This window comes from Mus musculus, chromosome 4 (genome assembly GCF_000001635.26).
Source record: "Mus musculus strain C57BL/6J chromosome 4, GRCm38.p6 C57BL/6J".
In the NCBI taxonomy this organism is placed as follows: Eukaryota; Metazoa; Chordata; class Mammalia; order Rodentia; family Muridae; genus Mus; species Mus musculus.
This window is the reverse complement of record NC_000070.6, coordinates 49,175,175-49,201,861: the sequence shown is the minus strand read 5'-3', so window position 1 is coordinate 49,201,861 and position 26,687 is coordinate 49,175,175. Positions and strand designations below refer to the sequence as shown.

General features: G+C 39.5%; 1 protein-coding gene across 3 annotated transcripts in view; it reads right to left on the bottom strand.

Moving 5' to 3' along the window:
• Plppr1 (phospholipid phosphatase related 1) overlaps positions 1–26,687 on the bottom strand; it is a 280,800-nt gene that overhangs the window by 138,400 nt on the left and 115,713 nt on the right. Inside the window, exon 1 of one of the 3 annotated variants that reach the window (XM_011250049.3) lies at positions 19,683–19,772. The exons of the other annotated variants lie outside the window; for them this stretch is intronic. The gene's annotated coding sequence lies outside the window, so the exon portion shown is untranslated. Of the gene's footprint in view, positions 1–19,682; positions 19,773–26,687 lie in introns of those variants that run through there. 3 annotated transcript variants of the gene reach the window in all.

The following is a 26,687-nucleotide window of genomic DNA, read 5'->3' as shown; positions in this document are numbered from 1 at the left end:
GAAATGCAAGAAGGAGACGTGGATGCTGCCACCAAACTCCACTCATGTACTTCCTGCTCATTATGCACAAACTCTCAAGACTAGAACACCTCAGGGCTACAAACTCAGGACGGGGTATTTCCATATCTAATGGAAACATAATAGAAGGAGGAGAATGAATACTGACAGGCAGTGCCCTCTCTTGTTAATTACCTCGGATGAAGCATTTCATCTCCCAGCAAGTATTACTGAATTATGAATCATACCTCAGTGGAATCTCAATTCAATATCGTCTGATGAGTTTCCCCTGGAATTTTCATACTGTTTCCTCTTGTTCATGGGAAGGATACCAAGTTGTTGTGAACTCAAGACACAGATCATCAAGTACCCATGTTAGTGATACAAAAATGGAAAAAAAAACATTTTGGGGGAAGATAAGATGGGAATAAATATCTTCATATTTAAGTTGAAATTAATTCAGCTGACCAGTTTGGGAAGCTCCTGGGAACAAATATAATTGAAAATGAGTATCCATAACTTAGCAACCTCAGTGTCTAACTTTGGTGTGAATTAAATTGTTCTTAGCATCCAGGACTGCTAATTTTAGGGAAATATGAGCTTGTTGTCTGTATAGATAGAATGTACATTATGCTAATTTTGCCAAGAGGACTATGATAGCTCTTTTAAAAATGACAACAGGAAGGTTACCAAAAGTATTTCCTTTCTGAGCAAGCCCAATACTCTCAACATTGAACCCACATTGATTAAAAAAAAAATGTCTCTCAGTCCTACCACTGTTGACTCTCTAGTCTACAGAGTTGTGGGGAGGAGGGTTTCTTAAGCATTTCTGGGTACTTAGCCCTATGTATGACCTCTGCACATAAGATGCCAAAGAGAGCAGGCATCCTCTCACCCAAGGTGTGATGACCAAAACTATTCCCGGATATTGACAAATATTCCCTTCAAGTGGGGACAGTGTTTTCAGTGCATAGCAGCAGAACCTATGGCCCCACCATATCAATAGCATTTTCTGATGTATTACAATATTTAGCCTAGTGTTTCTAGAAGCTTCTCAAATTTAGGTTGAAATTAAATTTAAAGTGAGATTATAGTTAGCATTAAAAGCTGGGAGGGAAACAAGAGGTTGTTTCTCTATGACATCAAATAGAGGGATGGGGGGGGGCCCTGTTGAAGAATTGCTACTTTAGGATTGAGCACACAGGCACATGGGCTTGGAGCTGCTTTGTCTGACTGGGATAAAGTCCCCAACTTGGGCCACAGGAAAAACTGGTTTTGCCTAGTTCCTAACAAAGGGGAAACTGGAATTTGACAGGGTGTTTACTTGTATATAGGGAATTAAAGAGAGTCCAATGTATAAATGCCATATCAAGATGAGAAAAAACCTTTAAGGTACAGCATCCTAAGTTTAAAGAGCAATTAAGTAGGCTCTATCCTTTAGGTACTTCAGGCTAGACTCCTAGTGTCAATGAAAAAAAAAAAATGTAGCCGGACAGTGGTAGTGCACGCCTTTAATCCCAGCACTTGGGAGGCAGAGGCAGGCAGATTTCTGAGTTCGAGGCTAGCCTGGTCTACAAAGTGAGTTCCAGGACAGCCAGGGCTATACAGAGAAACCCTGTCTCGAAAACCCCCCACCAAAAACAAATTTTAAAGCAGCAAAAATACACCAAACCCATTTGAAAGTATGCAATGAGATGTCCAAAATGTAAAATTTCAGCAACTTCACTATGTTTATTGTTTGTTAAAATTTAATTTATATAAAAATGAATTGTAGGTAAGATTTTCTTAATTCTGAAAATGCCCTTTCAAATAAGCTACAAGTAAGTATAAATTAAACTACTGACTCCTATAAATTACTTCAAAATCTTTTTTTCAAAACCCTTTTTTGCTCCTAAATAACTATTTATGTTTTTTTACATTTAGATTCTACTTAATAGGCTTATAGTAATAGGAATGAAGCTCAAAAATTGACCACAGAAAATAATCTTATGAACCTTCAAGTACCCCTAGAAGGATTTTGCATCATGAATGTCAAATAATCTGGAATATGATTCCTTTCTTGAAATTATTAGAAGATAACAAAGCAAACAAACAAACAAACTAGCCAAAAAGTAGAGACAGTCCTTCCCTGAGATTTCTCTTCCCATCCCACACCACTTGCTCTTGCATACTTCCCTAGACTTTAGAAGCACTGCAGATTAAACACATACATCTAAAGACTTAATGCTAAGATCCTCATGAGTGAGAATCTGTGCCACTTGTCTTTTTCCATTCGGGTTAACCTCACTCAGTATAGCTTCCAGATCTAATCATCTACCTGCAACTTTCATAATTTCATGTTACTTATACTGGTGAATAAGATTCCATTGTACAAAGGTACCATGTTTTCATTTCTCATCTATCAGTTGAACACTAAGGCTGTATGAAATTCTCAATTAACAAAAATATAAAAATACAAGTGATAATAAATGGGATGATGGCTTTGAAGACGTCAATTAGACAGGAGGCCCAGACTAGCAGTGATCCAGAGAAGATGGAGCAAACAGAGGTGAGTTCCGGCTTACTGCCTGGGAAGGGTCAAGAAACCCTTGTGTAGTTAGAGAATGCAGACGTGTGACTGGTGTTCTTCCAGATCTGAGTGGGGCTAGTAGGTGGGGAGGCTGCAGTATCTTGGCCTCTGCAGGCTGGGCTTCAAAGAGAATGGTATGTACAGACAATGTGATTTCTCCAGACTTCAGCAGAATTCTGGCATGCATGTGCAGAAGAGGAAGCTACTTAAGACCCAGTGAAACCATTAGAAAGGCTAAGCACAAACAACTCTTAGAGCTCACACACAACCAAGCCTTCTCACCAAAGTAAGTAGAAAGACCTCCCAGCTCTTCAGCTGCCTGCCAGAGTGCATGGTTTTTGGGTAAATTAGCCTCAGTATAAAACATTTCTCACTTAGAAGCCACAAATGGTGGTGGGTAGTAACTTACAGCATGCATTTTTTTTTCATTTTTCTAACTCACAGTTCTAAATACATTCAGGTACTCCTTTGATCTGTCATATTATGGCTAATGTTTTGAGCCACTGAGTTGCTTTTCCTTGTCATACCTTCTTCTCGAAAGAAAAGCGTATTTTGACAAGTGTGTGTTGTTAGGACCACAGAACCCATGTCCCAGGTCTTAACAACAGCATCTTCTACATCCTATAGCATATTCTATAACACTCAGACTAGTGTTTCTAGAAGCTTCCAAAAGTTAGGTTAGTTTAAGAATAAAGTGAGAATATAGCTAGCATTAAACATGGAGAAACCAGAGCTTATTTCCATATGATGTCTAATACTAATTGCAGAGGAGGAGGGAGGCTTAAGTTAAAAGGAGAAAATGAAAAGGTAAGAAAAAAAATGACTTGTGAGAGAAACCTTTCATTTTTATCTTTCAGTTCCTGTGCTGAGCCATAATCCCCAGATGTAATTCATCCTGAACACATGTTAAAGATGCATTAACTGCCTGGGTGGTATGAGCTGCCTCTCCCTATTCTGGATCACTCTATTCAGTCCATGATCTTCAATCAAGATCACAGTTTGCATTTAATTTCCCAGTGATGGAAAAATCCAGTCGTGTTTTTAAAGCAACAGAGCCACTAAGAGACAGGAACAAATGAAGAAAAAAAAACTGTAGGTGGATGTAAAGTAGATTTTATCAATTAGTCATGTGGGTTTGAGGAACGCTCTACTTAGGCTTTTAAGAGAAACACTTCGTTGAGTTTTAGAGAGGTTTTGCAAAGTTCTTCGAGCATGACAGTGTGAGAGCCACACCCAAAGGGAGGTAGAAATGGCACTCTTCTCTTCACTCTCTCCCTTCTTGTTTCTTGAAACTAGACACATGGCTCACCCCTTGACCTAGCTCAAGTCAACCAGAAGAAAACAAAGGAGTGAAAATTCATAATTTGGAGAAAGCGAATTTGGTCATCTCTTTATCTGTGAGGATTCCAGGCTCCTCATGGGCTCTTTGATGCATTTTAGGACCAAGAGATAATTCTAGGATTCTTCAGGGTACCGTTGTTCATTGACCTATTCAGTAGGACTAGTTTTCAGTCTTGTCACTATTGATTAAATATCAATTAGCATCTAGGGTCTTCCCAGCTTATTGGGCCTTTCAAGAAAGAAGATTGCGTGACTAATACCTCAGCTTGCTGTAACTCTTTCAGACTGTCACACATTAGCAGTCCCATTTGGCAGCATTCCTCGCCTGTGGTCACCCTGTCTCTCTGCACTCTAACCACTCCGTCTTGGCAATAGGCCAGCCTCTTTCTCACCTATGGGTTCTCTCACAATCTGTTCCCACTGTTAGAATGCTGTCTCTTCCTCTATATTTGCCTAAGAAATGTCTGCTCATTCTCTAGACCTACAAGTATATGTCAACAGATCCCACAGTTTAACCATCCTGTCATCATTTCTTATTGCAAACGTTTAATCTGCTTCTTTTACAAGTTGTCATGTGGTCAGGACTGTGTTTATCTTGTTCATTCCTTATAACCTCAGCCCTGTACACAATACTTGGCAAATAGCATACAGTAAATGTTGACACGTACATGCCTCAGCGATCTAGCCCTACTGTGTTATCTGCATTATCCTCTACTTGCCTCGAGTCAGCCCTTGAGTTTCTGAGCCAGTCTTAGGTTTTGGGTCAATCTTCTGTAAGTCCTACATGAACTCAATTATGTAATGCTAGTCTAGATCTTGGGTCAGTCGTTTCTGCCTGTTCCATATAGTTAAGATTCATTATACTGCATAATTAAAGAGAATAGAGAAATTATGTGTTTGGGTCTCCTATAAAAAGTTAGGAATACATTTTTAAGTGTAAAATTGATAGGAAGAATTATTCCATGGCACTCTACCTGGGCCTTTTGATTATGCAAAAAAGATTATTGCATTATAAGGTTTATGCCTTAAATGACATAAAATGAATATTGTTTTAGAAGTCTGAGACTATGCCTGTTAATCTTTCAAAGCAACAATAAACCCAAATATGATATCGATTATGAGACTCAGCATATGACCCAGAGCAGCGAGGAAGAAAGCATACAGGAATGCTTGGATGACTGAGAAGAGAACCCTGGCTCACCTTCTGCTTTACCACAACTGCTAAGTAGAAAAACAAGCCTGAGAAAGAAGGGTACTGCTTCTAATTTCGTTTTCAAGTCACTGATTTTGTTTATCTGTAACTTTCCATTAGGAAAAACAATAGCTGGGGAACATAGAAACACACAACGAGGTTTTCTTAATTATAAAGTGGTGAGTTCACATTTCCTTCAATCCAACTAGATGCTGGGAGGAAATGAGGTTTTGATGCTACGTTAAAAAGAAACCCTGAAGCACAAGAGCCAGGGATATGGGGACCACACACATAGACACACACACACACACACACACACACACACACCACCACCACCACCACCACCATCACCACCACCACCACCATCACCACCACCACCACCATCATCATCCTTCTCCTCCACTCTATGGAGAGAAAAGAAACAGTTAATATGTTGCCAATAGTCTTAACTGAAAACTAGTCAAAGTGATTCTAACGTGCTAAAGTTAATTGTTGCCCCTTTTACTTCTTTCCCTGGTTATAAAATTTGAAACACTACTCATTGTAGTTCTCAATAACAAGATTTATAATTAAAATTATCCTAATTTACTTTAGGATAGGAGCATTATTACATGGTGGTTTCTTGAATCTTTCCCATGAAACTGTCCACTGGTAAGCATAAACATGCAATTACATTATGTTAAAGTCTATTCTAGAATAAACCATGCCATGCTAAGTCAATGGGGTACCACTCTGTACTCTATTTACATCTAACCAGACTCTTATCAGGACCCTGAAGATGCATTGGGATGCTTTTTCATTTATTTTTCATTTATTGTTCTTCCAAACATGGACTAAACAAAACAAAAACAACCACAATAACAACAAAACCCTGTTTGACTCTTTAAGTGGCTAAGCATGCCTTAGTAAAGCTGCCAGAGACCAGGACCTGGTCCTAAAATCTCCCTCAACAATGCCTTGAGCCACACTGGTTTACAAAGATTCAAGATACAGGAGTCATTAAGTATTTAGAGGGAAAAGAATCATAAGAACAGGGTGAAAATTTTCTGGAAAGATAAGAACTGTCCCCAAAGGCTAGAATCTAAAGATTCTGTGCAGAGTCCTTTTGGATACTGAGCTCTAGAATGTTAGACAACCCTTTGCAGTCTTGCCTGCAGGGATAGATTACAAACTGTTGTGAGCGGTGGGGAGGCTGTGATACTTGTTCTGTCAAGCAAGGCTGCGTTTTCCAATTTAAAACTGAGCTGCCCTGGAGCCAAGCTGTTTGGTTTTTCAGAAGGAGAGACAGAAAGTAAAAGTTTGTGTACATCTGTGTCTCAGGAGGGTGAGACCACAAAACGGTGCATTCCATGGGCAGAGGCACCAGATCTACCCATTTACCCCATGGAATACTCCATTCCATGGCTATGTGTTTGTGAGAAAAATCCCTGCCAGAAGTCCTTGAACCCTCAGAACAGGGTAATGCACCAGCCCTGTTAGATCCTGTGGAGATTGGACAAGAAAAGGAGGTGAGAGAAATCCCTTAAAACTCTGGGGTGACTCATGGTTTCTCCATTGGTGCATAATCAATCAGTGTGTGCTCTGTGATAGAAGCAGCCTGAGAATTTTGGATGAGCAGAATAAATGGTAATTTTGTTCATTAGTCTCCTTGATAAACATTGAGCACCTGGCGTTCCATGCCAGGATTATATGAGTATAGCCTAACAAGTTTAAGTTTTGTATTTAACATTTTAATGTTAGTTGCGTTCATTTTTATCTGGTATAGTAATATGCTGAGCATTTGTTTTAACATTGCAAACTGTTACTCTTACCCAGAATTCTAGGCCTTCTGCCCCCTGCATTACTCCCCTTCAGTTTATCTATACTACTCACCAGTTGACACGTTATACAGCTCATTGGGAATATTTGTCTTTACCACTACCTTTTTTTGCTCAGCAGTTATACTCACCCCAAGCATTCCTTGGAAAGATGATAATAAACTCATAATTACAAATGAGATTCAAACACTATCACTTTGAGACCTGCATGAGTATAACTTAGTCTAAGAGGCCAAAAAAGTCTCATTCAAAGAAATGATCATGGGATGCATAAGAATTAGGGACAGGGACAGGGACAGGAATGTATTCCTTGTTTAGTGTTCCTGAAAGGAGAGAATATAGAACAGTGTGGCTGTAACCCAGGAAGCATAGGTAAACAGCATGTAAGAACAGGCTGGAGTGAGAGACACCTTGCCCAGATGATAGGGAGTTAACACCATGCTCCATAGTTTGAAATTCCTTTTAAGAAAGGTAGGTAATACTCAGCTATTAAAAACAATGGATTTATGAAATTCTTGGACAAATGGATGTATCTGGAGGATATCATCCCTAGTGAGGTAACCCAATCACAAAAGAAGTCATTAGATATGCACTCACTGATAAGTGGATATTAGCCCAGAAACATAGAACACCCAAGGTACAATTTGCAAAACACAAGAAAATCAAGAAGAGGGAAGACCAATGGGTGGATACTTCATTCCTCCTTAGAATAGGGAACAAAATACCCATGAAAGGAGTTACAGAGACAAAGTTTGGAGCTAAGACGAAAAGATAGACCATCCAGAGACTACCCCACCTGGGCATCCATCCCATAATCAGCCACCAAACCCAGACACTATTGCATATGCCAGAAAGATTTTGCTGAAGGGACCCTGTTATAGGGGTCTCCTATGAGGCTTTGCCAGTGCCTGGTAAATACAGAAGTGGATGCTCACAGTCATCTATAAGATGGAACACAGGGCCCCCAATGGAGAAGCTAGAGAAAGTACCCAAGGAGCTGAAGGAGTCTGCAACCCTATAGGTGGAACAACAATATGAACTAACCAGCATCCTCAGAGCTCATGTCTCTAGCTGCATATGTAACAGAAGATGGCCTAGTCGGCCATCCCTGGGAAGAGAGGCCCCTTGGTATTGCAAACTTTATATACCCCAGTACAGGGGAATGCCAGGGCCAAGAAGCAGGAGTGGGTGGGTAGGGGAGCAGGGCGGGGGTGGGTATAGGGAACTTTCAGGATAGCATTTGAAATGTATATAAAGAAAATAATAAATAAATAAATAAATAAATAAATAAATAAAGTAGTAATTTATGGGAAATTTTTGAGGAAGGAAGCCCCACAACCCAATTTGCTTTGGGGCATTGCACAGGCTGTGGAGAGTGGGTTTAAGAGAGCAGGATAAGAATGAGAATGGTGGGTGGTCAGTTGAGATTTCCTGTGATCATCTATACAGCCGGAGATGGTGCTTTGGGGTACGGATAAAGCAACATGAATGAATTTTAAAAATAAATGACTAAGTAGTTTTAATTTGGTACTTTACTAAAGAGAATACTGTGTTCTAGATAGTTTTAGGAGTTATGTGTAAAGAGGTAACTTCAATTGAGAAAATGCCTCCATGAGATCAGGCTGAAGGAAAGTCTATATTGTATTTTCTTAATTAATGGTTAATTGGAGAACGTCCAGCCCATCATTGGTGGTACTATCCCTGGCTTGGTGATCCTGAATTCTGTAAGAAAGCAAACTGAGTGATCTACGATGAACAAGTCAGTAAGCAACACTCTTCAATTGCCTCTGCATCAGCTCCTGACTCTAGGTTCCTGCCCTGTGTGAGTTACTGTTCTGACTTTCGTTGATGAGCTGTAATGTGGAAGCATAAGCTGAATAAACTCTTTCTTACCCAAGTTTTTTTGGACATGATCCCAGCAACAGTAACTCTAACTAAGGCACTTTGGTAGCAGGATAGTGTGTGTGTGTGTGTGTGGGGGGGGGGGTGTTGTTGTAACAGACTTAGGGAGGATTATGGAAGGACTCTGGAACTTTGGGCTACAAAAGCCATTGAGTGTTGAGACTTCATTGGATGTTCTATAGGATCTTGGGAGATAAAAATGTTGAGGATAATGTTGATGACGGGTGCCTGACTTGTGAAATTTCAGAGGAAAGTTTAAAGACTTTATTGGGGCTATTTGTTACTTGGAATTAAGATTCTGTGGTTCTGGTGGCTGGGGCTCAAGATTCAGCTGATTAACAAGATACCAGAACTAAGGTGAAACCTTTGCTTTGCTGGGATACCTGATGCTGGCTGACTGGAGCTGAGAAATTACTGGTGATTAAGAATACACCAACACTGTCGAGATGAAATCTTTTGGGAAGTGTTTCCTGAGAGTCAGCCCACAGAAACTGCATTCCAGACATGGTTGTACCCTGTGCTGGGAGCTGAACGTGTGGTTGTATTGGTTTTAAATGCATGAGAGGGTCATAGAAAGCAGCTAAGGCTTGGTACTGTCAGAGGTTAGGAGAGGTCATTAGTGAAGGAGCAGCCTCTGCAGCAGTTGAAAACCTAGGAGTGACGGTGTCAAATAGAGAGAGTTTGGCATCATGAAGAAAGCCTAAAACAGGCTATTGTTGAAAGTACAGCCCAGCTGTAGCAGAAAATATCACCAATTTGGAGATACCAATACCATAGGATGACCACCAAGAAGAGCAGCAGCCTTGGTATGGAGCCAGTCCAAGCTTAGAGGATGGTTGTGTGTGTAGCAAAGGGCTGAGCTGGAGAAGTGACCCAAGTCCCTAGGAGGCACCCAGGAGATTGTAAGTGAATCTCACAAATTAGACATTGAGTTATTTTCAATGTTGGAGCTTTGGTTTTTTGTTTTGTTTTGTTTTGTTTTGTTTTGTTTTGTTTTGTTTTGCTTGGTTCAGATTGTGACTGTGTCCTCATTCTTTCCCTTGAAATAAGAAAGTACTTTTTTTTTTTTTATTTTACAGGAGCCCACAGTTGAGAGACTTTAAATATTTTTTTAAAGAGCTTTTAGGGTCTTAAAGAGATTTTTTTTTTAAGCTTTTGGGGTTTTAAAGAGAGACTGGATTTTCTTTTCTTTCCTTTCCTTTTCTTTTCTTTTCTTTTCTTTTCTTTTCTTTTCTTTTCTTTTCTTTTCTTTTTCCAGAGCCAACCTTAAGGTTTAAATTTGCAAGGCTGTGGGACTTTTTAAGTTTGTAAAATGTGTTATATTGTGGTGTCTTTATTAATATGTAATCTTGGGGATGAATAAGAAAGGAAAGGTTGTGGTTTAACAGTGATGCATTTGTGTGTCAAGTTGGCAAGGGGTCAATTGTGCTGGATGCTCTCCTGTATCCATTTAAATCCTTCAAAGCACAACATACCAAGACATACATCTATTTTTCTATTTTGTTTCCAGTTGCAATTGATAGGTAATGGGCAGCTTTCTGGATATCTTGCCATTAAATTACCCACAACCTTCACTTCACTTTCGTGAATCCCAGGCATTTCCTTGAGGCTTCATCTGGTTCAGAATTAGGCTCTGCATGAAACAAGTTTTTCCTGAAATCATTAGTTTCCCTCTTTCTTCCTGCACCATCCTGTCTGTCTGTCTGTCTGTCTGTCTGTCTGTCTGTCTGTCTGTCTCTCTCTCTCTCTGTGTGTATGTATGTGTGTGAGTGTGTGTGAGTGTGTGAGTGTGTGAGTGTGTGTGAGTGTGTGAGTGTGTGAGTGTGTGTGAGTGTGTGTGAGTGTGTGAGTGTGTGTGTGTGTGTGTGTGTGTGTGTGTGAGTGTGTGAGTGTGTGTGTGTGTGTGTGTGTGCGTGTGTGTGTGTAGAGGGTGCACATGTTTGGGCAAGTATGTGTACATGGCTGTGCTTGCTTGTATAAGTTAACCTTGGTGGTTTTTCTCCAGGTGCTGTCCACCTCAGTCTTTGAGGTAGGGTCTCCCAGTGGGTTATAACTCACTGAGGAAGCTAAGCCCACACATCCCATGGATCCGTCTGTTTTCCTCTCCCTAGTACAAGGATTGCAAATGGATGCCACCCTGTCTAGCTTTTTCAGTAAGAGTAAGAGTTTTTCAAGATTAAACTCAGCTCCTTATTCTTTCCAAGGAAGCATTTTGCCAACTAAGCTATCTCCCCAGACTCTAGAATGCTCACTTTTGGAAAGAGGAAGAGGAGGCAGAAGAAGAAGAGGAAAAAGAGGAGAAATTGGTGCACTGATGTTTGACAATGAGATGGCTCATCTCGGAATGACTTATTCTAACAAACCCTATGACCTAAGTTCATCCCCCGACCAAAGCTGCAAAGGGAAAGTACAAATTCTCAAAGCTTCTTTCTAAGTATCACTCATAAACTGTGGTATATGCACACACACATTTACACACACTCAAAATAAATAAATAATACAATGCAATACAATACAATACAATACAATACAATACAATACAACTACTGTGCCTAAAGAAAAACATGCGCTTCAGCCAGGGGAGCAGGTAGGCTAAAAACTCCTGTCTCCCCTTCAAATCCAATGCCCTATTCTCATGCCCAGCTCTGTAGCAGATCACATGCTGTAGCCTCCACTCACTCCCCACCCCCATCTCCAGGGAATTACACAGATCTTTCCTTTTCACCTTCCTTTCCAACTCATCACTGCATTCCAGCTCCGGCAGGCACTCCCTGGGAACTCATTAGCCAAGCCTGCCAGAGAAGCAAGTCTGCCAGTAAATCAGGTAAGCAAGGCTCAGAACATCACTCTTCCCCCTCTCCTACAAATCTAACTCTCCAGTCTCATCCCTAGCCCTGTAGCAGACTATCTGTTGTAGCCTCTCCTCACTCTCTACCTCTATTCCCGGGGACTAAGGAGATCCTGAGAGAGCATTCTATTTTCCTTCCTCCTGTGAACCCTTCAGAACCCCCTGACCAGTCCATCCCCATTCCTTCATGTAAGCTCCTAATACTTAAAAACACATTTACCCAGAAACCCAGTGGCCACACCTGGCAGGATCCCAGAAAATTTTCCTACGAAGTGACTCACAGTTACCACACTCTCTTAAGAATCACGGAGGAAAACAAAACATGAAAGAAACCCACCCAACAAAGACAAGACCAGATATCAACACCTAGAATTACAATCAGTCATCCCTAAACCAGAAGCTTATATATCAGAAAAGAACCACAATGAATCAATAACAGCCAGGACGATCAATATGTCTCCTCTAGAGCCCAGAAACCCTACTACAGTAGGACCTGATAATTGCAATATAGCAGAAGCACAAGAGAAGGACCTTTAAAAAGCCTTTATGAAAATGATAGAGGGTCCTTAAAGAGGAAATGAATACATTTCTTAAAGAAATCCATGGAAGCACAAACAGTGTAAGGATATTAATAAAACAGTTTAAGACCTGGATGTGGAAATAGAATCAAAAAAGAAAATGCAAACTGAAAAAAAAAATCTGAAAATGAAAAATTTAGGAACTTTAGCAGAAATCTAAGAGGTGAGGCTCACCAACAGAATATAAGAGAATCTTAGACACTGAAAACACAATATAAGAAATTATATCAATAACAAAATAAGCATTAAATTTTTTAAAATCCTGCCCAAAACATCCAGAAAATCTAGGATACTATGTAAAGACCAAATCTATGAATAATGAAATAGTGGAAGAAGAAGAAGAAGGTGTCTTAGTTAGGCTTTTATTGCTGTTAAGAGACACCATAGGTCTGTGGTACAGTTCAGAGATTTAGTCTATTATTGTCATGGCAGTAAATGTGGTGGCATCTAGGCAGACATGGAAACATAGCTGAGAGTTCTACATCTATACACAGAATAAAGGGCAGTGACACACTGACTAGGCTTGGGCATCTGAGACCCCAAAGCCCACCCTCTAGTGACACACTTTCTCCAACAAGGCCATACCTGCCCCAACAAAGCAATACCTTTTAATAGTGCCATTCCCTATAGGCCAAGCATTCAAATATGAGTCTATGGGGGCTATTCCTATTCAAACCACCACACCAGGTAAAGGAACAAAAATATTTTCAATAAAGTTATAGAAGAACATTTCCCTAACCTGAAGAAGGAGATGCCTATCAAGGTAGAACAAGCATACAGAACACAAAGAAGATTGGACCAGAAATAAAGTTCCCTTGGCACGCAATAATCAAAATATTAAATGCATAGAACAAAGAAAGAAGTATTAAAAAATAGAAAAGAATATTAAAGGCTTCAAGGGAAAAAGACTAAATAACATATGAATAGAAAACAACCAACAACCAATCAAACAAACAAAAACAACACAAAGGATCAATGAAACAAAGAGCTGGTTCTTTGAGAAAAATCACTTAAGATTGACAAACCCTTATCCAAAAAATAACTAAAAGATGGATAAAGAAACTGCAAATTAAGAAAATTAGAGATGAAAAGGGGGCATAAGAAGAGACACTGAGGAATCATAAAGGAAGTTTAAAATCTAGAAATCATAAGGAAAATTTAAAAGTAATGGCTATTTTTCTCTATACATACCACTTAAAAATTAAATGAAGATTAGATAAGCAAATTAAACAGACATATAACCCCTATTAAAATAAAAGCAGTAATTAAAATCTCCCCACTAAAGAAAGCACTAGGCCAGAAGGTTTTAGTAAAGAATTCTACCAGAATTTCAAGGAAGAGTTAATAACAGTACTTCCCAAATTATTCCACAAAATAGAAACAGAAGAAACATTGTCCAAATCATTTTATAAAGCCACAATTACTCTGATAGACAAAATTGCATAAAAACCCAACAACGGAAGAGAAGAGAATTACAGATAATTTTCTTTTATAAACTTAAATGCAAAAATGCTTAATAAAATATTTGCAAACCAAATCCAAGAACACATCAAAAAGACCATCCTTTATGATCAAGTAGGCTTCATCCCAGAGCTGCAGGAATGGTTAAATTGATAAGTGTGATCCACCATATAAAGAAAATTAAGAACGAACCCACATGTCCACTTCATTAGACGCAGAAAAGGCCTTTGACAAAATCCAACGTAATAAAATTTCTGGAGCAATTAGGGATGTAAGGGAGATTCCTCAACATAAGGCAGTTTACAGCAAGTCTACAGACAATACCAATTTAAATGGAAAGAAACTCAAATCAATTCCACTACAATTAAGAAGAGTACAAGGTTCTCTACTCTTTCCATACCTTTTGAATATAGTACTTGAAGTCTTAGTTAGACCAATAAGACAACTTATGGAGATCAAAGGGATAAAAATTGGAAAGGAAAAAATAGCAGATGCTATGATGCTATACATAAGTGACCTTAAAAATCTCACCAGTAAGCTTCTAAAACTGATAGACACTGTTGACAAATTAGCTGGATAAAAATTTAACTAAAAAATGTAGGCCTCATCTATACAAATGTCAAATCAGAAAAAAAATCAGAGAAACAGTACCTTTTACAATATCTTCAAATAACATAAAATATCTTGGGGTCACTAACAAACAAATGACCTATATAATAGAAAATTTAAGACACTGAAGAAAGAAGTTGAAGAAGATAGCAGAAGAACAGACACGTTGGTCAATGAAACTGAATTAAAGACTAGAAATAAATCTACGCTTATATGGACACTTGATTTTTACTAAAGAAGCCAGAGTAACACATTGGAAAAAAGACCACACATCTTCAACAAATGGGGCTGGTCTAACTGGATGGTTGGTTATATAAGAATCCAAGAATTCTCACCTGAGGAATACCGAATGGCTGAGAAACACCTGAAAAAATGTTCAGCATCCTTAATCATCAGGGAACTGCAAATCAAAACAACCCTGAGATTCCATCTCACACCAGTCAGAATGGCTAAGATCAAAAATTCAGGTGACAGCAGATGCTGGCGAGGATGTGGAGAAAGAGGAACACTCCTCCATTGTGGGTGGGATTGCAAGCTTGTACAACCACTCTGGAAATCAGTCTGGCGGTTCCTCAGAAAATTGGACATAGTACTACCGGAGGATCCCGCAATACCTCTCCTGGGCATATATCCAGAAGATGTCCCAACTGGTAAGAAGGACACATGCTTCACTATGTTCATAGCAGCCTTATTTATAATAGCCAGAAGCTGGAAAGAACCCAGATGCCCCTCAACAGAGGAATGTATACAAAAAAAATGTGGTACATTTACACAATGGAGTACTTCTCAGCTATTAAAAAGAATGAATTTATGAAATTCCTAGGCAAATGGTTGGACCTGGAGTGCATTATCCTGAGTGAGGTAACCCAATCACAAAAGAACTCAAATGATATGTACTCACTGATAAGTGGATATTAGCCTAGAAACTTAGAATACCCAAGATATAAGTTACAATTTGCAAAACACATAAAACTCAAGAAGAACAAGTGGACACTTTGCCCCTTCTTAGAATTGGGAACAAAACACCAAAGGAAGGAGTTACAGAGACAAAGTTTGGAGCTGAGACAAAAGGATGGACCATCTAGAGACTGCCATATCCAGGGATTCATCCCATAATCAGCCTCCAAACGCTGACACCATTGCATACACTACCAAGATTTTGCTGAAAGGACCCTGACATAGCTGTCTCTTGTGAGACTATGCCGGGGCCTAGCAAACACATAAGTGGATGCTCACAGTCAGCTATTGGATGGATCACAGGGCCCCAAATTGAGGAGCTATAGAAAGCACCCAAGGAACTAAAGGGAACTGCAACCCTATAGGTGGAAAAACAATATGAACTAACCCGTACCCCGGAGCTCTTGACTTTAGCTGCATATGTATCAAAAGATGGCCTAGTCGGCCATCACTGGAAAGAGCGGCCCATTGGACACGCAAACTTTATATGCCCCAGTACAGGGGAATGCCAGGGCCAAAATCTGGTAGTGGGTGGGTAGGGGAGTGGGGGGGGGAGGGTATGGGGGACTTTTGGAATAGCATTGGAAATGTAAATGAGGAAAATACCTAATAAAAAAAGAATCCAAATAGATCCACAGTTATTTCTCTGTACAGAACTCAACTTCAAATGGATCAAAGACATCACCATAAAACAAGATACACTATACGTGATAGATGAGAAAGTGGTGAATAGCCTTGAACTCATTGACACAAGGAAAGACTTTCTGAACAGAACACCATTAACAAAACAACTAAGGTGAATCACTACTAGGTGGGACTTCCTTAAACTGTGGAGCTTCTACAAAGCAAAGGAAACCATCGACATGAAAGAGCAGTTGTCTACAAAATGGGAAGATCTTCATCAACTACACACCCAATAGAGGAACAACATCCAAAATATATAAGGATCTCAAAAAAGCTAGGTGTAAAAACAAAACAAAACCAAAACAAATAACCCAAGTTAGAAATGGGATATAGATCTCAAGGAACTAACTGTAGGAGAAATTCTTAAGCTGCTGAGGAATTTCTCAGTACAATGGTTGAGAAACTCTAATTAAATATAAAATATCACTTGCCATCATGGAAAGGCAAATCAAAGTTACTTTGAAATTTCATGTTCTACCTGCCAGAATGGCTAAGATCAATAAAACAAGTGACAGTTCGTGTTGGCAAGGATGTGGAGTAAGGGGAAGACTCATTCACTGCCAGTGGAAGTGCAAAGTTAGATAGTCACTGTGGAAATTAGCATGGTGGTTCTTCAGAAAGACGGGGACTGAACTACCTCAAGATCCTTTCATCTCTTGTCCAAGAATAAAGACTACAGAGTCCATAATGTAGTATGTATAACTAATGCGAGACTTTAAAATGTGCCCTATAAATCTGTTAAAAACGATTCCTTGCTTTTCACGGACCCTGTATCAGCTGAAAGCTCAAGTTTGATGGAGACCAGAAAATTCGTCAAATTCTCATAGTAATATATCTATTATCTTATATCTAATTATCTATCAAGATTTTGTAAATTTTTTTTATAAATATGTATTGTTGGGAAAAATTCAAGTAAATGTGAATGCAGTTAAGAAAATTGTTCTTCATTTCCTCAGTCACTATAGCCACTTATTTATATCAAAATGGTCTTGTTTTTTTTTGTTTTGTTTTGTTTTGTTTTGTTTTTTTAAATTGTAACCATGTTAGTGTGACAAGTTGTGGTCAGGTGGTCGACTGGATGGAAAACATTAGATTCCTTCAGCTATTAAGACTGGCCTTTAAAAAGAATATTTCCCAATTTCCTTCAAGATCACTTGTGCTTCAATGAATAGCACTGAACCTCTTCACTTTTTGTAATGTCACTTCATCAGCATGGCTTTTTGTCCTTAACCTACAAGAGATTCAGTGGGCATGACATTGCCAGATGAATACAAGTATGAGCCTCTGAACATCAGAACTTCTTGCAAATAGAACAAGCTGAAGGATTGCTTCCATTCATTGCAGATGTTCAAATAATTCGAGGCACATGGTGTGGGGGTTAGAACGTTGCTCTGGTCACTATAGAAGTAACCTCTAAGAGAGCAGAGAAGCATTTGGGTTTGTATTACATTAAGAAAGCATTGGGTTTTGAGAAAGCTATATATGCTAATATAAGCACAACTATTCACTAACATGAAGCTGGGGAAACATGCGAAGCCACTCGCTTACCTGCTATAATCTCATTGCATGTTTCCTTATGTTTTATCCACTGCCTTCGTTAGGGTTTTTATTACTGTGATGAAACACTCTGACCAAAAATCAAGTTGAGCAGGAAGGAGTTTATTTGCCTTACACTTCCACGTTGTAACCCATCATTGAATGAAGTCAGGACAGGAAGGATCCTGGAGGCAGGAGCTGACACAGACAAAGTCAAACAGGGCAGGATCCTGGAGGATCCACAAGTCAAACAGGGCAGGATCCTGGAGGCAGGAGCTGACACAGACACCATGGAGGGGTGCTGCTTACTGGCTTGCTCCCCATGGCTTGCTTAGCCTACTTTCTCATAGAGCCCAGGACAACCAACCCAAGGATGGCACTGCCTACAATGAATCGAGTCATTTTCTCTTAACACCTATATAAATATTCCCTCTAAAATCAAAAGAAAAAGAGGAAGTAAACCTCAAATTATTCATTTACATATATATGCATTTGTTTGTTTATTGATTTATTCATTGATTGTTTTTGAGTAATTTTAGCAAAAGCAAGGTGAAATAAGTTACCACCTCACACATTTTCTTTTAATATAAATATCCTTGGTTGACTATGCACTAACCACAGGGTGCTTTGTATAGGTGATAATTTAACCAAGCCAGAGTTTACCAACTTCCTATTTGATGTCATAAAGAGAAAGGGAGTCAGGAGTTGCACCACTTCCACAGATGTAGCTGTATACACATAAATATTCATGATGTGCTATTCATTTAGCCAACATTTAATGGAGACTCAAAGAACTTCCAAGTTGTAACAGTTTTGTGGGTTAGAATAGAGGTGAAATGATGACATATGTGCCTGTAGAAAGTCAAGGGAGATCTTTGTCTAATTTCAAGATAAACTGAGTGTACACAAGGCAAGTCATGGACTGGACATATTTACAAGTTGCCTCCTTACCCTGTACCTTAGCACCAAACCAGTGGCTTAGAGAGCATGTGCTTTTGCTTGCTGGTACATTAGTGCACCACTGTTTGAAATGATAATGTTAAATACAGTCCCTCAGAGGGCATCACGACAGAAGCAGAAGTTGAGCTCTAACTTGAGAGTACAGGAGTACTAGAAAAAGAGAGAAAAAGTAAAAAGAGATTAGGGGTGCCAACTCATTTGGAAAGTAAGTTTACAACCCGGTTACTATCCAGATTGCCTGGTGGTTTTCCATCCACTTGAATCTCTTGTAGGCCATCCCTTCTCCCTTCCCCTTCTCCTCCTCTTCATGCTTGCCTGCAGAACTGGCCGCACTACTGCCCTTAGCTTTCTTTCTGCTCTCTGTGTTTTGCGCTCTGTGTTTTGCAGCCCTTCCCACTCTACTCTCAGTTAGCTTTTCTCTTTGCTCCATGAAACACTGTATCTTCACAGGAGCTTTTAGAAACGTGTAAGGTAGCACTGAGTTTAAGAGGCCAAACAAAACCATGAAGTTTATAATGTCAGTAACATTCGCCTCTCCTACCTCTGCCTAGCTCCTTGCTCCACTCTTCAGACAATCATGATGAAATATTTTTATTGTTGCTTTTGCTATTTAGTAAGTAGATTAATGCATGAAAGCAAACTACTGGGATTAATATCAATATACTGAGAAAAAAATCTTTTTAACCCCCAAATAGCAAAAGAAAACCTCAAAGAAACAATATTTGTATAGCCAAAACTACATCGAGGCTAGTGTCTTTATTTAAATATCTATAATAACAAATACAGTGTATATGTCTTAGAATATGAATTTCATGTTTTGATTCCAACTTTAACAGAATTCCTAAGTACTTAGAATATTTTAATGATTAGTTTTAAATTTTCTATGTCATATAAACTTGATTTTCACAGGGAAATTCCAACTCAACATATTTCTACACTAAGTATGAGGAATCAATGTATCAAGAGTTACATGTAATTATTATCATTCATACATATGAAAGAGGGTTTTCTCCAATATACAATATTATTTAGACACATTCATTTTACATAAAATTGACAATGTGACAAAGATATAAACTAAATTTAACGTGTATAAACTTATCACAGGAAAGGTAGTAAAGAGTCCATTTAACCCCCAGGCCTCCATTCAGTCTGCAAAGGTACAGATCTTTTAGATCACTGGAGAACTTGTTGGTGACTTGCCCACAAACCTCACATCTTACTACTTTACCTTGTTTGGCCCAAAGGCTTCTGTGAAGATCTATCTGCAACCTTTCTTTACCCAGCTCCACATTAGCTGATGCGAGGATGTCTGCACTGTAGGCTGGAAGGGTCATAGAATTAACAATCTCAAAAGTAGCCCATGACCAATGTCTGCTTACAGGTAAGAGTACTCAAGCTCCCTCACTCCTCAGATGGGAGAACTCTCAAACCTTCTTCTGGGGTTAAGCTACAGTAACTCAGAGTTAGCTGCCTTGATTTAATCCTTCATTGGCTTTCTTCCTTGCCTGTCTCATTTTTTTTTTTAACCCTACTGCCAATACCTCCTGGTTTTCCCAAAGAAGTACTTGCATTTGCTTCATTTTCTCAGGGCACGTGTCTCTGATGATCTAAACCAAGACAAAGAGCGGATTCTTTCTGAAATCCTGGCCTGCCCATCTTCCATCTCACTTTTCTTCCATTGGTCTCCTCTTTTTTTGGGGACCCAATCTTGTCTTGAGGGACAGTAAGGGCTTTTTCCAGTCCCACGCCCTCCTTACAGTTTCCCTCTCCTGCTTGGGTCAAGCCTAGGCCAACTTCTCCTCTCCTCCCTCATAAACATTCTTGAGAAAAAAAAACTCAGAAAAACTACAGAATGTACTGACTGAGAGTCACCTGACCCTTTGGAAAGTCCCAAGTAGCATTCAAATGTATGTCATGATCTGGCCATGCTTGCTAGCCGATAAATTTAAAGGGCAGTATGCTTAGCCAATAAGTTTGAACTGTAACCTTGCTGTGCCCCTAAAAAGTGTAAAAGCTGCTTGTAATATCCATTTGGGGTTGCCTTCTAGTCACTTGCCTTGAGGTCCATCCACCTCCAAATAAACCTCTTGCTTTTGCATTGATCTGCATCTCGGTGTCTCACTCAGGGCATCTCAAGCTAAGTACTATTGACCAAGGATCAGGGTCTTACAATGGAACTTTATGAAAATGCTCCTTTCATCTGTTTGCAGAAGGGGTGGTAGGAGGCTGTTTACAGAATCTTCTCCAACCCTTCCCTCCTTTCCTTTGCAGCCAATCCAAAGAAGTCTTTCACATTTCTAATGGCTGCAATAAACACTTCTTCACCTAGTTCCCTACTGAAGCTCTTTTGACCAAAGGTCAACAGTGACCTTCTAAATACCAACTCTAACTAAATGTTCCTGACCCTAATTTGGCAGATTTCTCTGCCTCCAAATCCAAATGAAATTGACTTTTGTGACATTGTTCTCTTGATGTTCTTTTCATTATTTCTGATTGTTCTTTTGTAATATGCTTTGCTGGGTGCTACTCTACAAACCATCTAAATATTCATGTTACCTAGGGCTCTCTTCAAAGTTGCCTCTTTCTCAGGCAATTTCACATAGCCATATTGTTTTTTTCTTAGCTGTTACTGCCATTGTTGGTCTTTAAATTCCAGGCTGGCTTGGACATGTGTATCCACCTGTCTCAGCCTGCTGAGGGCTAGGATTACAGGTGTGCACTGACATGTCCTGTCAGGATGTCCTGTTGTTTTAACCATAAGGATATATTAACACTGCTCAAATTCCTAGATCCAGGCTTCCCACTTCTTCTGAATTTAAATACATAGACCTACCACAATAGATGTATGGTTGGATGTATACAGGAACATGAAGTTCATATTTCCAAAATTAAACTTGCTAAATTAGTTCAAGTCTTTTAGATTCTGTACCTTAGGGAAAACTCCAACTGTCATGTTATCCTTTCCCTTTCTCAGGTATCATGGCTAGTCAGCTTAAGGGTCAATTGTTCCTTCTAAATAATTCCAAAATAGTCCCTCTCCATCTCTATTGTCACAAGAAAATCATGCAGAAGGGGGGAGAATGCATAAATTACAGTGGGTATTTACAACTTGGTAGTTCCAATTTGTCATTGTAATAGCTCATTGTTTCAGTGGCCCCTTAACACAGCATGATAGCTTGAGGTATTTATCTCCAAGCTTTCTCACACCCACAAATCCAGCCTTAAATGGTCAGTGTGTAAGAAGTGGACCAATGTTGATGTCAGGCTCTGTGGCACATAAAGATAACATTTAAGTTTCTTTATATGTCATGTAGTGATCTTTAAAATCTTAATCCAGCCTTTTGCTTGTCATTCAGTCATATCTAGTTCCCAGCAAATACTTAGCCACAGGATTCCTTAGTGTTGGAGCTCCACCTACTTCATCTGCCTGGAGCCATTCCCTGATCCTTAACTGTCCATTGACATTGATTCTTTCATTAAAACCTCCCTTGAGCCTTTCCTTTCTGTTCTTCCCTGACCCCACCAGACAGAGCTAATCATGTCTTTGGCCTTTCTGTTCCATGTACTTTGCTCTTTTATTTATGTGTGTCACATCAAGTTCTATTTTTTGATGTCTGAGCATATTTCTAATTAGATGACAAACTCTTCCACCCACAGAAAACTTAGCACTGCTGTCGTAAGGTGTGCCAACTGCTTTGAAACACTTTGTGTACTTAGCAGTTAACCATTATACGTGCAGAATTCTTATCTTCCCTACTTAGTACTCTCTTCCAAGAGGGTAAGGTCAATGCCCATTATTTTTTAACTGCTGCAGTCCAGAGGCCACATCTATCAAAGAATTTTCCAGTAACTGTTGAATGGCTAGCTGGCTAGCTCCTTGTAGTTACTTTATCAGGCTTAATATTACTAGCTCACAGAAGGCATCCATAAATGTTTAATTGAATGGCAGTTGCCCATACCCAAATAACACCTGAAAATAGCAAAATGAATGGTAGTGACAAGAGATCTCATCCTTGCACAATTTTGCAAATTCCTACTTTCTCACTTTGAATTTGAGAATTCTGCTAATCAAGAAGCCTGATGGTAAATTAGACCAACATTGGGAATAATGAAAAATGGACTGCTTTTGTCAGCCCTACTTGAATGAGTTTATAGTAGATTCTTTGAGCTTTATGTGAACGAGTTCTGAGGTTATGTTTGATCTCAGTGTAAAATATACATTGATGAATTAGCACGCATTTGTACTCAGCAAGAAGGACGCAGCTGCACACATAGCTGCCAACCCTTTAGGAAGCAAAAGGAGGAGGGGAGGCACACACTGCTTCCCCACACAAGACTCCCTGTGTGGCTCAGGCAATCACCCAGAATGCTAAAGATTCTGACAATAAGCTCCTTCTTCATAGGATGCTGTTCTGCTGTCCACTCTCTGTACTATTTTAAAGCAAGAAGCCCTCATCTCCCATGTCAGCAATAGCTGATGCCTTCCTTTGCTTGGGAAGCCCTCATGTATCTTCCTTTGAAAACAAGTACACATATTTGAAAGCAAATAAACAAGCAGGCTGCTGGATATGCCTGCAAGTAAGTCTAGGATGACCTAGATTTATAAAAAAATATGCTCTGTGGCAAATTTTGCCATCTTATATTTAAATATCATAGTTTTGAAAGTTTGTCCTCCTGGAAGGTTTCCAAAATATCACCCAACCAGGTCAAATGGTAACAAATATTGTTAGTTTCATGTTAACTAGCTCACAGACTATTTATCTACTAGCCACATATGGCTTTTTAATCTGATAGGACTTTTAAAATCACAGCATTGATTAATGATATGAATGTCTTTCCATTTGTTCACTCAAATACCATATTTTACAATAACTGCTAACAGGAAAGATTTCTGTAATTGTAAATGACAATGCTACTCCCCCATGCAGTACAGCAGATGAGCGATGCTGTGGGTGGCTACTGAAGGCAAAGCATCCTCCTCAGGTCTCATGCAGCATTCACACATCAGCACCAAGCTACAGCCACTGCCCTTCAAGGCCTATTCAAAGATCATGTTGTTTGAGGCAAAAAGGTCCCAAATGGATAAAAGACAACCAGAGAGATTGCACAACTCTCTCATAGATAATTTTAACAGGTATGTAAGACAGCAGTGATCATAGGTCAGAAATGTTCAAAGGATAAGCTCTCTAGGAACCAACACTGTGCCCGAGGAAGATTAGTCTGATGGGAATTTTAGGATGGGTAACAGATCATAGGTAGAGGCATTCCTAAGGTTAGTGTTCAAGGAGGACTTTCCTACATCATGAAAAGAGGAAAGGGAACTAGAGAGAATATCTGAGATTTATTCCAGAAGGGAAGGTCTAAGCAAAAGAGTTTTGGCAAATAGATGCAAATGAGAGGCTGGAGGTAGTGGGTTAGACTTAAACACTCAAGTCTGGCTTCTGGAAATGCTGCTAACAACTCCCCTGAGTTAGGTGTGTAAAAAGCATCACTTCAGAGGCAGATAAATACAGGTCAGGTCAGCAGAATCACCTCCATTAGAGCAGGGTCCAACGATGGTGAAACTAGAGAGGACAGTGAAGGAGATGTGGGTGCAGGGATGTGTAAACTGAAATGCCACAGGCACAGTCCTGAGGGGAACACAGGGAAGACAGTGCTCTCTTCTCAGCTATGACAAGCTGTAGAACTTCAACCTCATAGACTTCATTCAGTCCATCCTGGCAGAGTGAATAGATATGCCATCCTAGCTGTGCACAGATTGGAGGACACCCAGTTTTGCCCACTCTCAGAAAGTGTGCATCTAAGTTTGCCTTCAACTGTGACCATGGTGGACAAAATACCTTCATCTATAAGAAAAAGGTAGCATCTGGGGTTTGACTGTTAAAACAAACTCTGAAATAAAAGCATATTTGGATTCTTCTTCCATTTCTACCATGTTCTGGGTGGCACTGGGCAAATGACTTACCTCTGCTAAGCCAGCTTTGAATATTTTCTCACAGGGTTCTGGTGAGGATTTCATAAGGTAGAAAGAGTAAAAGAGATAGAGGTCTAGATGTACCAACATTGATATGTGGGCATGTGGAACGCACCCTTCTACATACCTTCCGCATCATGGCTAGTTTCCCACAAAGCCACTCCCAGTTCCCAAAGCTATGCCCCTCCCTTCTCCCTTCCATGTATATACTCACATCTCCCTTTTCCCTCGAAGTCCTACCCCTTCATCCTGTTTTCTGAATCTCTTTCTTTCTCCTAGATTCTGCTCTCCATCCTTCATAGTCACAGGGTGTCTGCCTCTAGTGCCTTTTGCTATTCTGTTCCTCCCTCCTAAGGGCTAAGGACTCAGAAGACATAGAGCCAAAAAGATGCTTGGTCCAAACACCTTACTGATTCCCAGGGAAGATAAGAATCACAGGATTATGAAGAAGCATCATGACTCAAGTGACTACTTTTTCTAATACTAGCACAAAATCAGAGAGAGAAGGGCGGCGGCGGGGTGGTGGTGGTGGTGGTAAGGAATAACAAATGAGAGAAAGAAAAAAAACATAATTACTAAAGAAAGCCCTCACTGTAAACATCTCTCATAAATCATAAATGCACAGACTTTGAAAATATACAAGACCACTAGGCACTGGGGGAGATTATGCTGTGAGCCACAGAGAGCAGCTTGTGTGTGGCATTCTTAGGAGGCCATCAGACCAGCTAACACACACCTGCAAGCACAGAGCCTCTTTTGTAAGGTGAGGATTGAAGTTCTCAGGCCACAGAGGCAGTCTCTCTTTAGTTCTAATGTTGACAAGTGTTAAAACTGCCAAAGGGATGGTTTTACCTAATACTGTGGTCTAGCAGAACCCTGGTCTTTTTCTTTTTATTAAGTTAGAATCAGAGATATTTTAAGATTCTTATTAAATATCTTAAATTAGATATTTAAGAGTCTTAAGGTGGACTCAGTAGCAGAGTTTTCTAAAGGAGATACACTTTCTTCCTTGTGGGATCTTATCCAGCGAAGGTTAATACTGGCTTAGTCCCAGAGACTTCTTCGTCTAAGGCTACTTTCAAGGCTCATTTTAAACACAGTAAGAGTCCATCTGCTTATTTAACCAAACATTTATTCGCCCAACATTTACAGAGCATCCGTAAGGTGGCAGGCCCTAGGCTAGTTACAAAGTGCAGAGGTAACAACATTGTGGCTCTTCAAGGCAAGAAACATAAATACTTAAGCTACACTAAAAAAATATGAGAAGACAAAATTCAATGGTCTCAGAAGAAGAACAAATTAATTTTTTTCAAGTAGGATGATGGGCAGTTTCCCAAGTAGGTTAGGTTTATACAGAGATTTCCTTTTCCCACTTTCTTTAACTCATGGGCATATTATTTTTCTTTTTTAATATATTAATTTGAATTAAAAGGAATTTCTATTGAATGAACCATAAGGAAGGATTTAGAGAGTTATCAAATCCCTTTTTGTATATCACAGTAAGTGGGATTCCTCTAGTATAGTTACATTTAGATTAATAATATATTTTGCTTCTTACACTTTAAAAGACATTTTAAAAGTTATAACCAAAGCTGGGCGTGGTGGCACACCCAGCACTTGGGAGGCAGAGGCAGGTGGATTTCTGAGTTCGAGGCCAGCCTGGTCTACAAAGTGAGTTCCAGGACATCCAGGGCTATACAGAGAAACCCTGTCTCAAACAAACAAACAAACAAAGAAAAAGCTATAACCAGTGAGATGCTGTCTTGGTGACCAACATTAGGCACACAGCTGAGTAAATGCATCACTGAAGGATACAGATGGATAGTTTTGTCAAATTATAATATAAAATTGGGTAAAAAAATAAAAACAATCCATATGTGATAAGATATTAATCAGCATGCAGCATGGAATGTGAATATGGATCTTCTTAATAGGCAAATAAAAATAGTATAATATATAGATACATACATATAGTATACTTTAGAATGGCTAAATCTAACATGCAGAGGGCCTTTATATGCACCTTGGTTTGTGGTAGGGACACTTAGTATCTACTTTCTAAGCTGTTTTCAAGGGTATAGTATATTATTAATAGCTACAACCACTATGGAATATAATAGATTCGTGGAGTTAATTCTTTCTATTATCTGAGAGTTTGCTTTGAGCACTATCCCTTCATTCCTCCCAGCCTCTGATAACCATCCTTGGGTCTCTGCTTCTATGAGCTGTAAGAACATAAGGGCAAACCTCGATCTAGAT